Source organism: Hyperolius riggenbachi, chromosome 12 (genome assembly GCF_040937935.1).
Source record: "Hyperolius riggenbachi isolate aHypRig1 chromosome 12, aHypRig1.pri, whole genome shotgun sequence".
NCBI classification, from domain to species: domain Eukaryota; kingdom Metazoa; phylum Chordata; class Amphibia; order Anura; family Hyperoliidae; genus Hyperolius; species Hyperolius riggenbachi.
This window is the reverse complement of record NC_090657.1, coordinates 61458251-61473471: the sequence shown is the minus strand read 5'-3', so window position 1 is coordinate 61473471 and position 15221 is coordinate 61458251. Positions and strand designations below refer to the sequence as shown.

General features: G+C 45.0%; 1 protein-coding gene across 1 annotated transcript in view; it reads left to right on the top strand.

Annotated features, from left to right (window-relative positions):
- The first annotated feature begins 10419 nt into the window (after positions 1 to 10419).
- LOC137542423 (nicotinamide N-methyltransferase-like) overlaps positions 10420 to 15221 on the top strand; it is a 60818-nt gene continuing 56016 nt past the window's right edge. Inside the window, exon 1 of the mRNA XM_068264316.1 lies at positions 10420 to 10566. The gene's annotated coding sequence lies outside the window, so the exon portion shown is untranslated. The remainder of the gene's footprint in view (positions 10567 to 15221) is intronic.

Genomic DNA, 15221 nt, shown 5'->3' with positions numbered 1-15221 from the left:
AAGTCAAAGAAAATTTGTTTAAGATAAATGTGAAAATGTTCATTTTAAAATTAAACTTTACTGTTACATAATATACATTAATTTGTTACATAGTGGTGGTCGTAATCTGCTAATTATGATTACGCAAAATTTTTGCAATTACGGCCATACGTAATTACAATTTGAACATTTAACTGGTTTTGTGTAATCCATTTATAATTTTCACGTAATTTTGTACCGACTTTAGCAGTTAACAGCTAAGCACCCCATACATGCTATCTGTAATAACTTTACCTCTGGGATCCAACTTATCTCTATCCCCGCTGGCAGATCTCCACGTCATGGGTATTCTGGCTCGGCACAGTTCTCGTGTGTGCACCGTGTCCCCTGTAGCCATAGTAAGAGGGGCAGGTGCACGCATACTGTCAGCTTGAGAGGACGAATGCGGCTGAGTAGGCGTCCGTCCTATGTTGCTAGGAGGCGGGCACATGTTGTTATGCATCTGTCCTGTTCTAACAAGTCCTGATAACATTAGCGTCAGCTGATAGTCTGGCTGCTGTGCGATTGGGGCTTGAATGTGTGGCCAGCCACTGATTACTGCAATGTGTGTATTTAAACTCAGTTATCTCAGTCACACATTGCCCGTGATAGTGTTAACTTATCTAGCTGCTAGGTGTGCTGTTCCTTGCTGGATTTCTGTCTATTTTGCTGGATTTTTGGATTTTGACCTCTGCTTGTTACTGACCATTCCTGTTTGCTGCCTGGACCAACCTTATTGCCTGTTTCTCATTATTGCCTGTTTGCTGCCTGGAACGACCTCGGATAACTTTTGACCTTGCCTCTGCCATACCCCTGCGTACTTCGACCTTCTGATTACGTGTATGACCTCGAATTGTTACTGGAGTAGATATTATTTGTTTGCACTATCTCTTTGGCCCTGGTGATCTATTTACTCACCATGCATTCAGCTCCAATACCTTGTGCCCTAAAGGCCTGGGTGTAACCGAAGTCGGGTAGGTGTTGTCTCTCGCCTCCCGTTCAAGTGGGGACGCACCACACAAGGTGAAGATGGCAGTGATTGGAGCATTGGAGCCGATTCATGGGTGATTAGGTTGCCAGGCCTTACATTATCACAGGCCCAAAAAAGAGGAACATATATGTTATGGAGGAACTACAGCATCAAATATTGTTACTCTCTGGAGCTGTCAATCAGCTTAATGGATGTGTGAATAGTCTACTAGTTCTACAGACTAATCAACCAGCTACAGACTAATCAACCAGCTCCGCAAAACTGAGGACTCCAATCTTGTTCCTGCTCCTGTTAGGTTTCCATCTGTGGAACCCAAGCTACCAGTACCTGAGAAGTTTTTGGGTTCCAGGAGTCTCTTTAGTAACTTCAGAGATAGTTGTCTAATGTAATTCCGGGTCACACCTGTTGCTTTAGGTACAGAAACTCAAATTTTGGTGATCATTACGCAAAAATATTTTTAATTTTGCAAACCAAATTCATTACGATTTTATCCAAAGTTCCACATTACGATTTTGCATTATAATTGCAAATTACAATGCAAAATTATGATTATGCAAAATTTGTGCTCATGACTAAGTGTTATGTTTGCTTAATCAGCAACTACCCATAAAATGATGAATTGTTATATAAAAGCTGTGATCAATCCTTCAGCTGCAGCCAGTTCTTTGACAGGATCAGTAGCCAATTAATTAATCCACCATGTGAGACATAGACACAAATAGATTAAGAGGTGCCCAATAGTAGATGAAACAGTTAAAAACAACTAAGAATAGAAAAAAGTGGAGGCTTTTAATAAGCAAAGGTAACACGTTTTGTGGGTCCGCGCCCGCTTCCTCAGGCCAAATACAGTGCCAAAAGGGTGTAATGAGCTAAAAGCAGAGTGCCTTGATTACTTCCTGCAAAAATATGTAGTACACTTGCAATCTCATCACAGGGATTTAGGACACCTCCTTGGGCTATTCCAGCCTATTGTGTGGTCACTCAATTACTATTGGGTATCTCTAGATACAGCCTTATACATAAACATCAGACATGACATCCGTCTCTGGTCAATTAAACATTATCTGTGCTCTGATCCAGACATCCCGATCAAGCAAAAAAAGTTCTTCTTCTCGCTGCAGAATTCATACTCATACACAACATCTTTTCTTTTCAGGACAAAACATATCTACAGATTAGTGGAACAGCGATGGGCACCAATTTGCCCCATCCTTTGCTAAACTTACCATGGTATTTTTTGAAGAATTATTTTTTACCAACAACCATTTAGCCCTCAGTGTAGTGCATTATTGGCACTGCATTGATGATATCTTAATCTGGAATGGCTCTTGGGAGGTAATAGATCAATTTGTAGACCTAATTAATAACAATGACTGAGGATTATCATTTAAGTCAAATATCAATCCTTATCGCATAGATTATTTGGACTTAACTCTATATATTGAAGACAACCAAATTAGAACAAAAACTTGTTTTAAAAAAAGTTCATGCTAACGCATACCTCCACTATAATAAGTCCCATTATAGACCATAAAAAAACGAATATTTCCTTCAGGCAGTTCCGATGTAATAAGAAAAACTGTTCAGACATACAGTACATCATTTTGAATTAGAAGCATAAACTCCTGAATAAGAAATTTACAGAGCGTGATTTCCACAAAAACTAATTCAAACTGCCTAAAGAAGAGCATGAGGAGGATTGGATCAAAAAACTTTATTTACAAAAAATCCAGACAAAAGCCCTATGCCAAATAATCATTCTGCTTTCATTTCACGTTTTTGTTCTAATCACACAACCATAAGATCAGTAATCAAGACATTGGTCCTGTCTATTGAAAGATCCATATTGGGGCCCTCTCTGGAGTCTTCACCAAAACTGATATTCAGAAGGGCTAAAGGCCCATACTCACCTTGTGCTTTTGTGCGTGATTCTTCCGATGACCAGCGATTTTTATGTTTAGCAGCCAGTGATCATTTCTGTGAACTTGCAATGTGGGATTAGGCAAATGATGCTTCGCGATGCGTGGCGATATTGACCATCATGGCGGATCAGATCTTTGAGATCCCCGGCGATTCCCACACATAGTGCCACGATCACTTGAACTCGTTTGTGCCTCCAATTTGCCAAAATATATTAAAAGTAGCTTAAGAATGGGGGGGGGGGGGGGGTACTGGTGGACTTGCCTCCCCATAGATGACATAAAAATATTGTATCATAAATGATATGCAATGTTTATTTCTTACTCCAATACAGCTGTAATGCATTTTGTGGGTCTACTACCCACTTCCTCAGACAGGACAAAAAAGGAGCAACTGTATGTGTGCCAGGACATATGTGCATCTGTGACAGAGAAATAAACCAAGCATTGGTGCCCCAGTATAGGTAGTCTGGTATAGGTGTCCCCAGTATAGGTAGCCAGGTATAAGTGCCCCCAGTATAGGTAGCAAGGCAGGGGGGGGGGGGAGGCAGCGGCGGGTGCATGTAGAGTGGATAATTACGATACTCACATTGCCAGGATCCAGCACCAGATGTACTTACTTGCTGGTCCCTTGCACTCCATCTCACAGTAACAGCACCCCCTATGTGATGCAGGGCCGGTTCATCCCTCAATGGGGCCCTGGGGCAAAGATTTCCTTGAGGGCACCTTTTAAAAAATTAAGCTGCCAGGGCTCCCAAGCCCCCCCCCCCCCCCCCCCCTTCCCAGCAGAGTGCAGGCTGAGCGCTGTAATATAGTAGCCTGCAGCATCACAATGCCTGACTCACCACCACACCACCACAGAGTCAGGGACAGCACCATCCACTCTAGCATGCACCCCTGGATGGTGATGTCCATGCCTGATGTGACGTCGAGGGGAGCGCCGCTGCGGCTAGCCAATGACCAGGAGGAGACCATAGAAGCCAGCAGGGATGCCAGGAATCACGTAACGTATGTCCTCTGCCTGTTTCTGTTGTCTGCCACCTCAGCTGCTCCAGCACTGTCCGCAGACACCTGCTGCTGGCAGCCCACAGACAACTCACAGAGAGGCCAGAGCATCCAGGGGCTGACCACCATGGTCCCGAACAAATTCCTTAGGCAAATGGAGACACTTAGCCTTTGGGCCCCCAGAGACTCTGGGGCCCGGAGCAGTTGCCCCCTTTGCCTTACATGTTGTGCCAGCTCTATATATAGATAGATAGCGAACATCAAACTTTTGGTTCTTGAATGCAAATTTACCACAAATGTTCAGGAAACGGCCAATTGTGGCAGGCTCCTTAAACTTAAATTGCAGGCCAATGGCCGTGACTTAGCAGTTAAACTAGGTGCACTAGGTGCCGGCATGGGTGGGGGTGACAGGTATGGGGGGGGGGAACAGCGCTCTCAGCTATACTTAGTACAGTTGAGAGCTGTGGCAGGGGCGTCTTGTGTGGTGGCAGCCAGCGGAGATCTTCAATCAAGTCTAAAGATAGAGGATATTGGTGTGGGATCATTTCCGAGGATATTGGCGTGGGAACTTTTTTTAAAGGTAAGTATTCATGGTTAATTAAGACTATTAAAGGACTTTATTCTTTGTGTTTTTATATTGCTTTTAACTCTTTATAGACATGACTAAGGGGTACTATGTACCTATATACTCATTTCTCCTGGGGAGGGGGCTGGTATCTGGGGATCCCCTTCTTAAGGGGACTCCCAGATGCCACCATGAACCCACCTGCGGAGGTGGGGAAGACCCCCTTGTCCATGGATTGGACAAGGGATCTGAGGGAGATGGGCTTGGCCAGAGGCTCCGGAGGCGGACCCCACATTTTTATTTTTTTTTTATATTTCCCACACTCTGAACGTATATAGAAAATACATTTATATACTGTATGTTAATATATACTGCAGTAACGTTGCTACTTTTTCCCTCTAACTTTAACATTGATTTTCTCAAAAGCTATAAGGTTTTTTTCCCCTCTTGTTCCCACTGCTCTCCTTAACATACCCTGCAAATTTGGTGTTTCTAGCATGTTCTGGGGCTTTGCTATTAAACGCTAAAGTCGGCGGCCGTTGAAACATTTCCCACACTAGAACAAGAACTTTAAAATCGATTTTCTAAAAAACTATAAGGTCTTTTTAAAGCGGTATTGTCACCATAAAAATACAATTTTAACAGCAACTGGTCTGAGTGTATTAAGTGATAAAGATGCTAATCTTGCATTCAAAACTTGCAAAACTTTTTCTGCTGTTATGGTTTGGAGTTATCACATACTTTAGGAGCACTGGAACTTTAATAGTCACAGGGGCATAGCAATAGGGGTTGCAGAGGTTGCAACCGCATCGGGCCCTTGGGCCAGAGAGGCACCGAAGGGCCCTTCCTCAACTACAGTATTAGCTCTCCATTGGTCCAGTGCTCATAATAATCACTTCTACAGATACTTTGAATTGTGGTAATCATTAACAAGCTGCTCCCCATCCCCTTCTTGCACCTCTGACACTGTAGTTGCCATTGGCAGGTTTTGGTGCGCTGTATCATTTGTTTTGTGTAAAGTGCTTGGGGGGCCCCATTGTAAAACTTTCATCGGGGCCCACAGCTCCTTAGCTACACCACTGAATAGTCAGTGCCAAACAGTTGAATGCTGGGGGTTGTTTTTATCTATAATATATTCCTCCTCTTCCATTTATTTCCCCGCCTAGCTGCTTATCTGAAACATGATCATCTGCTCACTTAAGTTTACAAGCAAGGCTGTGGTGACTCAACGATTGGAGGAGAAAAGAAAAAAAGTTCAGTTCCTAGTGTACACCTCAGTGGGAGTGTCTGAAGACTCTTGGCGGAGGGCAGCTAATGAATACACAATGAGCAAGAGAAGAGAGGGGGGAAAAAGAAGAGTCAGGGAGGATATGATGTCAGTGTTAGCATAGCAAGATGGCCACTGCCTACAATAGGATTTTCTGCTTTTCCTTTATAAAATTCACAGGAATCATTACGTGGATAGCACAATACATCTGTTATGTAAGTAGAACTAGTACTTATCTACTTATATACTGTATGTGTTTTTTATTTCTATGTTAGCATGGGTGTCGTATGTTCTTTAACCTTCCTGGCGGTAACCCCAAGCTGAGCTCGGGCTATGCTGCGCAGGAGGATATCTCAGCCCCTGGTGGGGCGATTTACCCCATTTAAAGTGCTGTACGCGCAGCTAGCACTCTGCGGCGATCGCCTGCACGCAGCGGCGGAAGAGGGCCCCCCCCCCCCGCTAGAGCCCTGCGCTGTCCGGACCAATGAGTTCCAGGCAGCGCTATGGGCTGGATCGGCTGATGTCATTCCGATCGTCGCCATTGGCGACAGGAGAAGCCAAACAGGGGAACGCGTTATATACACGTTCCCCTGTTTGCTATTGATGCCGGCGACGATCGCACTAGAGGGACACATGCGCCCTCTAGTGGTGTTTCATGTAGCTACCACTCTGGTAGCTTTACATGAAACAAAAAAATAAAATAAAAAAATGGATTTCTGCCTATTTGGCAGAAAAAATGAACCGCCAGGAGGGTTTAAAAAAATCTTGTTCCCACTCTCTTCCTTAAAGGGGAACTGAAGAGAGAGGTATATGGAGGCTGTCCTGTTTATTTCCTTTTAATTAATACCAGTTGCCTGGCAGCCCTGCTGGTCTATTTCTCTGCAGTAGTATCTGATTAAAACCAGAAACAAGCATGCAGCTAGTCTTGTCAGATCAGACTTATAAGTCTGAACCACTGAAACACCTGATCTGCTGCATGCTTGTTCAGGGGCTATGGCTAATAGTATTAGAGGCAGAGGATCAGCAGGGCTGCCAGGCAACTGGTATTGTCTAAAAGGAAATAAACTTGACAGCCTCCATATACCTCTCTCTTCAGTTCCCCTTTAACATACCCTGCAAATTTGGTGATCCTAGCTTATACGGAGGCTTTGCTATTAACCGCTAAGTCGGCGGCCATTGACTTTTAATCCAAAATGCCAACACAATTTTTTTCAAAAATTTGCATTAAACGCAAACGGTCGGTGAACAGCCCGAGTTCACCGGGAACTGTCCGCCGGTAAACTGTTCGGGCCATCTCTATCTATATACTGCCCAGGGACAGATTTCTGAAAAGGCCACAAAGGCCATAGCCTTGGGTGCTGAAAAAGCAGAAGGGCAGCAGGACTTGGGGAGAGATAAGATGACACATGTCAAAATAAATCCTCTCCTGCTCCAAAGCCACTTCGGTTTTGCTGCACGTACAGCCTGAATTCCAGAGCTCCGTGCATCTTTCTTACTTCCTAGTGAACGATGAGACAGTGCTATTGTAATGAATAGCGGAGATACCTCCGCGCGGGCAAGCGGCAGGGCAACTATCTCTGCATTCCAGCCGGCGGCCTCTGCCGCGCAGCAACATATCACTGGTTCGCCTGGTCCTTCTAGTGCACACAGATGGAAAGCTACGCGCGCGCGCCAGGCGACAGGACCTTTATGCTAGCAGAAGGGGAATCAGCTGATCATGCCGATCATCTGATCCCAGCTATACTCCGGATTGGCTGAGTGGCTGGGGCGGCGCTGCGGAGCGCTGTAGGTATATATAGGACTTGCCGGTTAGTTGCAAGTTGTCTGCCGTTGCGAATGCGAACGTGTGAGCACTCAGACCTCAGTCAGATCTTACAGTGTGTTAGAAACAGCCGGAGCTGGGAATTCACACTTAGCCAGATTCCGTTGATAGTCTCTATTGTATTATTGTATTGTGTATGTACTAGACTAGTTCCCAGGTGTTGAGACCAAGGACCTCACACCTAAGACTAGAATTGAGAGAAACTGTTACCTGTTATGATCTCTGTCTTTCCTGACCATTCTTCTGTTTACTGATTCGGTACCTTTGCCTATCTGTCTACCTGTTTCCGACTTAGCCTGTACCCGGATACCGAATCCATCTTCTGTCTCTGTACCCGGTCTGCCCGTGTGTTGCCGACCTGGCCTGTCTGACCCTTCTGGCTGTCACTCACTCCTTGGGTGATCAGCCTTACTGTACTACTTGTGACACCTAACTCTCCAGGTGTCCATTAGCTGCAAGGGCCACCTGCTCCTCAGGTAGACCATCTTGCAGTTTAGTCAGTGGTCTCTACCCCATAGGAGTCCACTGGCTGCAGTACAGTCTGATTCCCAGTCCATCAGGGAATACTTGGCTGCAGTACAGTATGATTCCCAATCCATCAGGGATCCTTGGCTGTGTTGAAGCTGACCTCCTTAAGAGGAAGAGATACTGTACTGCAGTCAGTGGCCACCTGCCCCTCAGGGGTCCACTGGCTGCAGTGCAATCTGATTCCCTGCTCTTCAGGGAATCCTTGGCTGCAGTAGTGTCTGTATCTCCCGCTCCTCGGGAGATAACCTTTCTTTACCGTTGCACCAAACACTCTACCACACAAGGTGTCCTGTGTCAAGCTATACTAGTATTATTGGTGATTCTGCAGATCACTACATAATCAGGTATAGCATCTTTATTATTGGTGATACTGCAGATCACCAATAATCAGATAAATCTGTGTTGCTGACACCAATCGTTACAGCTATCTCCTGATGATCCAGGAACATACTCGAACTTCAGTTTAGTACCAGGTTTGTCGAGACAAATTTCTGATCCAGTAAGGTTTACATAGAGAAAAGGTTTACAGAAAGAGATGAGGTTTTTTTTCCCCTAGAGAAATTTATGGCAGCCCATTCTAAGCTAAATCTTAACCCCTTGCTGGCTCATGTTAAAGGTAGCAGTACTGCAGTAGAGTATTTATATCATGTTAGCCAACAGTAAAAACAAAAAACAGTAAAAGCAGTAAGTCTGAAGAATGCATAATAGCAATAAAAGAGTTACACTTTTCTTCTCGGCTAATTGTTGCCTTTTGATAGCTGAGCAACAGGTCTCTGATTACAGAAGAAAAGAGAGGGAGATGAATGCTGTTCTGCTACTTCCCTACTTATGTCTGGTACACACCATGCTATTTTCTATCAGATAGATGAGTCGAATCAATTACTTCCGACAGGTCCAATCTGATTTTTTTCTGGTTGTACTTGATGGATGTTCTTTTTTTTTTTTTTTTCCAATTGAACTATGTAACTATGATTTCAAATCATTTTTCTGATTGACTTTGCGTAGAAGGGATTGGAAAAATCGATTAGACCCAGCTATCTGACGGGAAACTGCTCGGTGTGTACCAGGCATTAGGGACTCGCTGCTCTGGCAGGAAATACAATCATTTTTCAGCTGAGAGAAAACCTACATACTGCCCCATTATCTATTTGATATTCAAGCTTTACATTATTCCTTTGCTTTGCTCACTGTTTGTTTTGTCAAAAAAAAAATGCAGGCTCACAGCCTGTGCTCATAAACCTATTTTGCAGCCCATCTGGATTATGCAAACCTTTAGCCCTACAGCTTTAGATGTGTGATTTTGCAGCAGGAACACACACAAACACAATCGTAAGCCACCTCTTTTTTTCTATTTTTAGTTGTTTTGACCTAGTTTTATCTACTCAAAAGGTGGATCAGCGCAACACCAGGCCGCCTCCGAATGGCCTCCATCAGAGATGCGCTGAGCCCCCCCAGGAACTACAAATGCACCTTGAACCCAAACAGAAGCTCTGCATATACACCAAAAGCATGGCTGTTAAGTGGGAGCAGCTGACTAAAAACGAATTACATTAGTACATAGCAAGGAAATGAGCAGCGCTACTTAAAAACAGACTAGTGCCTACCTGCAAAAGAGTGCAAGCCCCACTTGTGGGGTCGAATACACACCGAGCATACACATGACCTGTCTACCACTAGAGGAGGATGTTGGTTTCCATTAACAGCTTGCATGCAACCTATTAAGTACTGTTTTTAAGTAGCGCTGCTCATTTCCTTGCTATGTACTAATGTAATTCGTTTTTAGTCAGCTGCTCCCACTTAACAGCCATGCTTTTGGTGTATATGCAGAGCTTCTGTTTGGGTTCAAGGTGCGTTTGTAGTTCCTGGGGGGGCTCAGCGCATCTCTGATGGAGGCCATTCGGAGGTGGCCTGGTGTTGCGCTGATCCACCTTTTGCGCAATTTTCAATTTTCGATTTTATTTGATTAGCCGCACCCAGGCTATGCATATACATAGGTTAGGATTTAGTTAGTGTTAGGCCCCTCCCATGGAGGATTGACTTCTTCGCAGTGGGAGGGACGAGTACTTAATAGGTTGCATGCAAGCTGTTAATAGAAACCAACATCCTCCTCTAGTGGTAGACAGGTCATGTGTATGCTCGGTGTGTATTCGACCCCACAAGTGGGGCTTGCACTCTTTTGCAGGTAGGCACTAGTCTGTTTTTAAGTAGCGCTGCTCATTTCCTTGCTATTTACTAGTTTTATCTACTATTGGGCGCCTCTTGATCCCTGAGTGCTTTCCACCCTCCTGGAGGGGTGGACCTTGGTACCTAGTGGTGTGCTGCCAATAGGACCTTTGTTATTTTTCCAAGGGTGTGACCACATTCAGTTCCAGCTGGACAGTCATGTGGAGTCAGGTTTATACATTTCCACGTGCCTTCAGTGGTTGGTTGCCCTTTATGCAACCTTCCTTTGTGAGTACAACAATTTACTTTTCACTTTTAACGTTGTATCTGTGTTCTTCTTTTTTAGGGGGATTGGTCACTCTCCAATCTGCTACATAGGATGCTTTTTCTAGTGGTCTGTCCCCAAGCTCCTGCGGTCTCACAAAGACCAAGTCACGCCTTCAGGGGTTTTGCCCCCCTCCTTCTCCTCCCGTGAGTGAACTTATCCTGCAAGCAGTGGGGGTGGTGACTGGTGTAAGAAGTAACGGGGGGGGGGGGGGGGGGGTAAAACCCCCTGAAACATGACTTGGTGTGTGAGCAAGGGGACAGAGCACTAGGAGAAATATCCTATGTATCACGTGGTGGATTGATTAACTGGCCACTGATCCTGCCATAGAACTGGCTGCAGTTGAAGGACTGATCACAGCTTTTATATGTAAAAGTTGGACTGGAACTAGTAGTAACCTAGGCAGGCTGCTGTATCTCCTGGACTTTAAGCTTTTTCAGCTTGATTTTCATATAGGTTTTCAAAGCAGCAGAGACAGCCATATGATCCCAGGAAAAAACACATATATAAGTCGATAAATACTTGTTCTGCTTATATAACAAATGTATTGTACTATCCACATTTTGATTTTAGTGAATTCTATATAGCAAATAAAGAGAAAACTGCAAAAGAAGGCATTTTCCATTTTTAATGCCTCTGACTGAAGCCAATCCTGATGTATCCCTTACACTTTTTTTTTCCCTCCTAGAAGCTGCACTGTCATATCTAGCTTGCTTTGTAAACACATACGAGTACAACATAGATTGTATTTCAGCAGCTGCTATGTTAATGTGCTGGTGTTGAATTTTTATATGTAAAGTGGTTCATGTGAGCGCTGCCTATGAGTATCTTTCATTCATATACTGAAGTTGAAAAAAAAAAAAACATTTATGGAAATACACCAGTAATAACGTTAGAACCACTTACATGTGAAGTAAAGAACACTGTTTACCTCATGACATTGGTGTTCTTCAAAGGTAGGGATGTATTATTCAGCTAGTGACTAGTGATGGGCCAAGTATCTAATTTTGGGTTTGCAAATTTCAAATCCAAATCTCAGCAAAAATATGCAAATCTGAGAATCTCCTTCGACTTCATGGCAGGCGAATGGCCGTCGATTTTAGTGGGTAATAGCAAAGCCCCCTTAAGTGCTAGAAACGCCAAATTTTCAGGAAAATGACACTCCACCCTTTGAGTTAGAAAACTTGATCAGGGAGCTAAATGAGCAGATCGAAACACTGAGATCTGTTGACAACGTGGACAGGGCTGGATTTGTACTTTTTACCGCCCAAGGCCCACTATCACTAGCTGCCCCTAGACTGACAGCATCCTGAACTCCCCCCCCAACATTGCGGGTATTAGATTGTACCTCCTTGGTGAGTGACATGCAGCTCAGAGATCACGGTCAATGCCCAACGCCATATGCAAACTCTGAGTAGCAGGACAAATGTTCAGCAGGTTAACTGCTACTGTCTGCCATCCTGCTTCCCACAGCCCGCCCCTTGCTTTCCTGGTGCCCTAGGCCATGGCCTTTGTGGCCTTGCCTGAAATCCGGTCATGAACTTGAAGAGCCTTGTTCTCACTGAACAAGCGTTGGCAGGGATCTGTGAAGTGTACAGGGTCACAGTAAGAAGCGTAAGGGGAAAAAGATTAGGGATTGTCGGAAATGTCCATTTTCAATTCCATGGAAATTCCGATTTCCTCTGATGCCAATTTCTTTTTTTTTTTTTCAATGAAGAGTATTTTATTTGTTGTTTTATTGCATCCGGGAATGCAAAAAAAATGACACCCCCTCCCCCAAAAAATCGGAGAAACTTAATCGTCTGATTGTCCATAAGATTTTTGTAGAAAAATTCTGCACTCTCTGATTGGTCCATTGCTTCCGAGTTCTGTGCTTGGGCTAAAATTACTGAGTTGTGGTAAATCGGATTTCTGCGGAATTCGATTTTCGAATTCCAAGATTCAGAGAATTCAAATGAGCATCCCGAAAGGAGATTTAGGGAGGCTCGTCCTGAATTAGCACATCCTAACAAATATGCATGTTTGCATGATGCTGGGGATGCTTATTCTGGAGTATGAAGTCTGCAGCAGGATATGTCCTCTAGCAACCAGGGGACTGACTGCTGCCAGGAGAATGGGAGGAGTGCAGCTAAGACACATAGGGGCTGATTCACTAAAAGGAATAGCGTGAGTAACCTCCTGCTACTCACTCTTTCAACAGTGTGCTTTAAATGTAATGCGCTGCCCAATGATAAAAAGAAGGCAGGGCTTGCCATTGTCTTACACAGAAAACTAAATTTTGAAACGAGCTCTATCTACAGAGACACTGATGGACATATCTTGATTGTCAATGGGATGATGGGTGGGTGAACGTTCATTTTCTCTGGTTAATGTCTATGCACCAGCAGATGGAAGGGTACAATTTTTCAAGTCACTTTATGAAATAATGCTCCGTAAACATTCAGGCACTATCATTTTAGCTTGCGATTTCAACACTAGGATTGATGACCCAGTACTAATAACGAACTCCACCTCTACTTCCAGAAAGCGCCTCACCCCCCACCCCCCCCCCCACCCCCCTCGCGCATTAGTGAATATTTTAAACTCTCTAAACCTATGGGTTTCTTGGCGAATTTTACACCCGGGCGAAAAGGTACACACCTTTTACTCCCATCCACACACATCCTATTCTAAAATAGATTTTATTTTCATGGCCACTTCGCTGATTTCTTCTCTTTCTCGCACAGAAACCTCAGAAATATCATGGTCGGATCACTCCATGGTATTGGCTACTTTTTCTGACTGGGTGTACACTCCTAAATCTAGTTTTTGGAAGCTCAATGAGACCCTACTAACTGATCCTAACTATGTCACAGAACTCGATAAAGCTATAGCTTCCTATTATCACCTCATCTCTGGAAAAGGCCAGAACTCGGCTATAGTATGGGCTGCTCATAAAGTAGTTATTCGAGGACAATTGATACAAAAGGCATCCTGTCTTAAAAGGGAGAGAGAGAAGAAAATAGCTGAGCTTTCCATTTCCATTAACCTCCTTGCCGGTTATCCCGAGCTCAGCTCGGGGTAACCTGCGCAGGAGGATTTCTCAGGCCCCGCTGGGCCGATTTGCATAATTTTTTTCCCTACACGCAGCTAGCACTTTGCTAGCTGCGTGTAGTACGCGATCGCCGCTACCCGCCGTGCCGAGCCGCCCCCCCCCCCCGCCCCAGACCCCTGCGCAGCCTGGCCAATCAGTGCCAGGCAGCGCTAAGGGGCGGATCGGGGTTCCCTCTGACGTCACGACGTCTATGACGTCGGTGACGTCATCCCGCCCGGTCGCCATGGCAACCGGGGAAGCCCTGCAGGAAATCCCGTTCTCAACGGGATTCCCTGCATACTCTGATCGCCGAAGGCGATCGGAGTGGGTAGGGGGATGCCGCCGCTTAGCGGCTATCATGTAGCGAGCCCTGGGCTCGCTACATGATTTAAAAAAAAAAATAAAAAAAAAGTGCGGCGCTGCTTCCTTGCCGGATTTTTTAGACCGGCAAGGAGGTTAAAACCCTTGAAAACTGTCATGCTGCTAATAGGTCAGACTCTGTTCTCCTAGAATTAAATAAAGTTAGAGAAGAGATGAAAAGTATATTGGCACATAAATCTGAGAAAGCTCTTAGATTTCTTGGTCAACTTTACTATGATAAAGCCAACAAGCCAACAAAGCGCTTGAATCAGAAACAGGCCCAGACTAGACTCCTACCTCTCCGCAATTCTCATGGAAACCTGATACATAACCCTTTAAGCTGAGTACTCACGGGGGGACAATTGTAGCTGTCGCTGCACACGGGAGCGTGTGCGCCACAGTTCGTCAACAGTTCAACGACAGCTCATCGCCAAGTCCCTCTGCATCCACACTGCAGCAGAGGGATTAGCGATGCGGCGGAAGCTGTCGCCGAGGTTCCTCCCCCCCGCCGGAAGCTCCGTGTGCCGTGTGTGGGTAGCTGTCGCTAGCCCGCATACACATGCGGGACTAGCGACAGTTCCGGCGAGGTTGCGGCGACGGCTGTAGCCGGCGATTGAACATGTCAATCGCCTGGCGACAGCTCCGACGGGCGACGGTTCGGGGCGTGCGCGTCATACACACGGGCGAACCGTCGCCGCAACACGCGCAAGCCACGTGGTTGCGGCGACGGCCGTACCCCGTGTGTATGAGCCTTTTAGAGATCCTTACGGAATTTAAACAATATTATTCCAAACTTTATGATGGGACTGTAACTGACAAAGTGAAAGTCCCGGTTCCTAAGGTGGCCAACTACCTAACCTCTACCAATCTCCCTAAAATATCCCAACCAGAAAAAGCCCTCTTAAACGACCCTATATCTCCGGAAGAAGTAGCTGCCGCTGTTAAATCCTTAAAAAGTTCCAAAGCTCCTGGGCCTGACTGCTTTACTGCTGCGTATTATAAAAAACTCTCGACTAGACTCGTCCTGCTTCTCACGAAAGTATTTAATGATGTGATGTTCAATGCCGGGAATACACGATGCATTTTTGCGTTCGTTTTTACCGTCGTTTTCGCTTTCGATAGATTCTACTCTCGATTCACTGCTCGATTCCCCTCTCGATTCCTTATCTTTTCTTATCAATTACA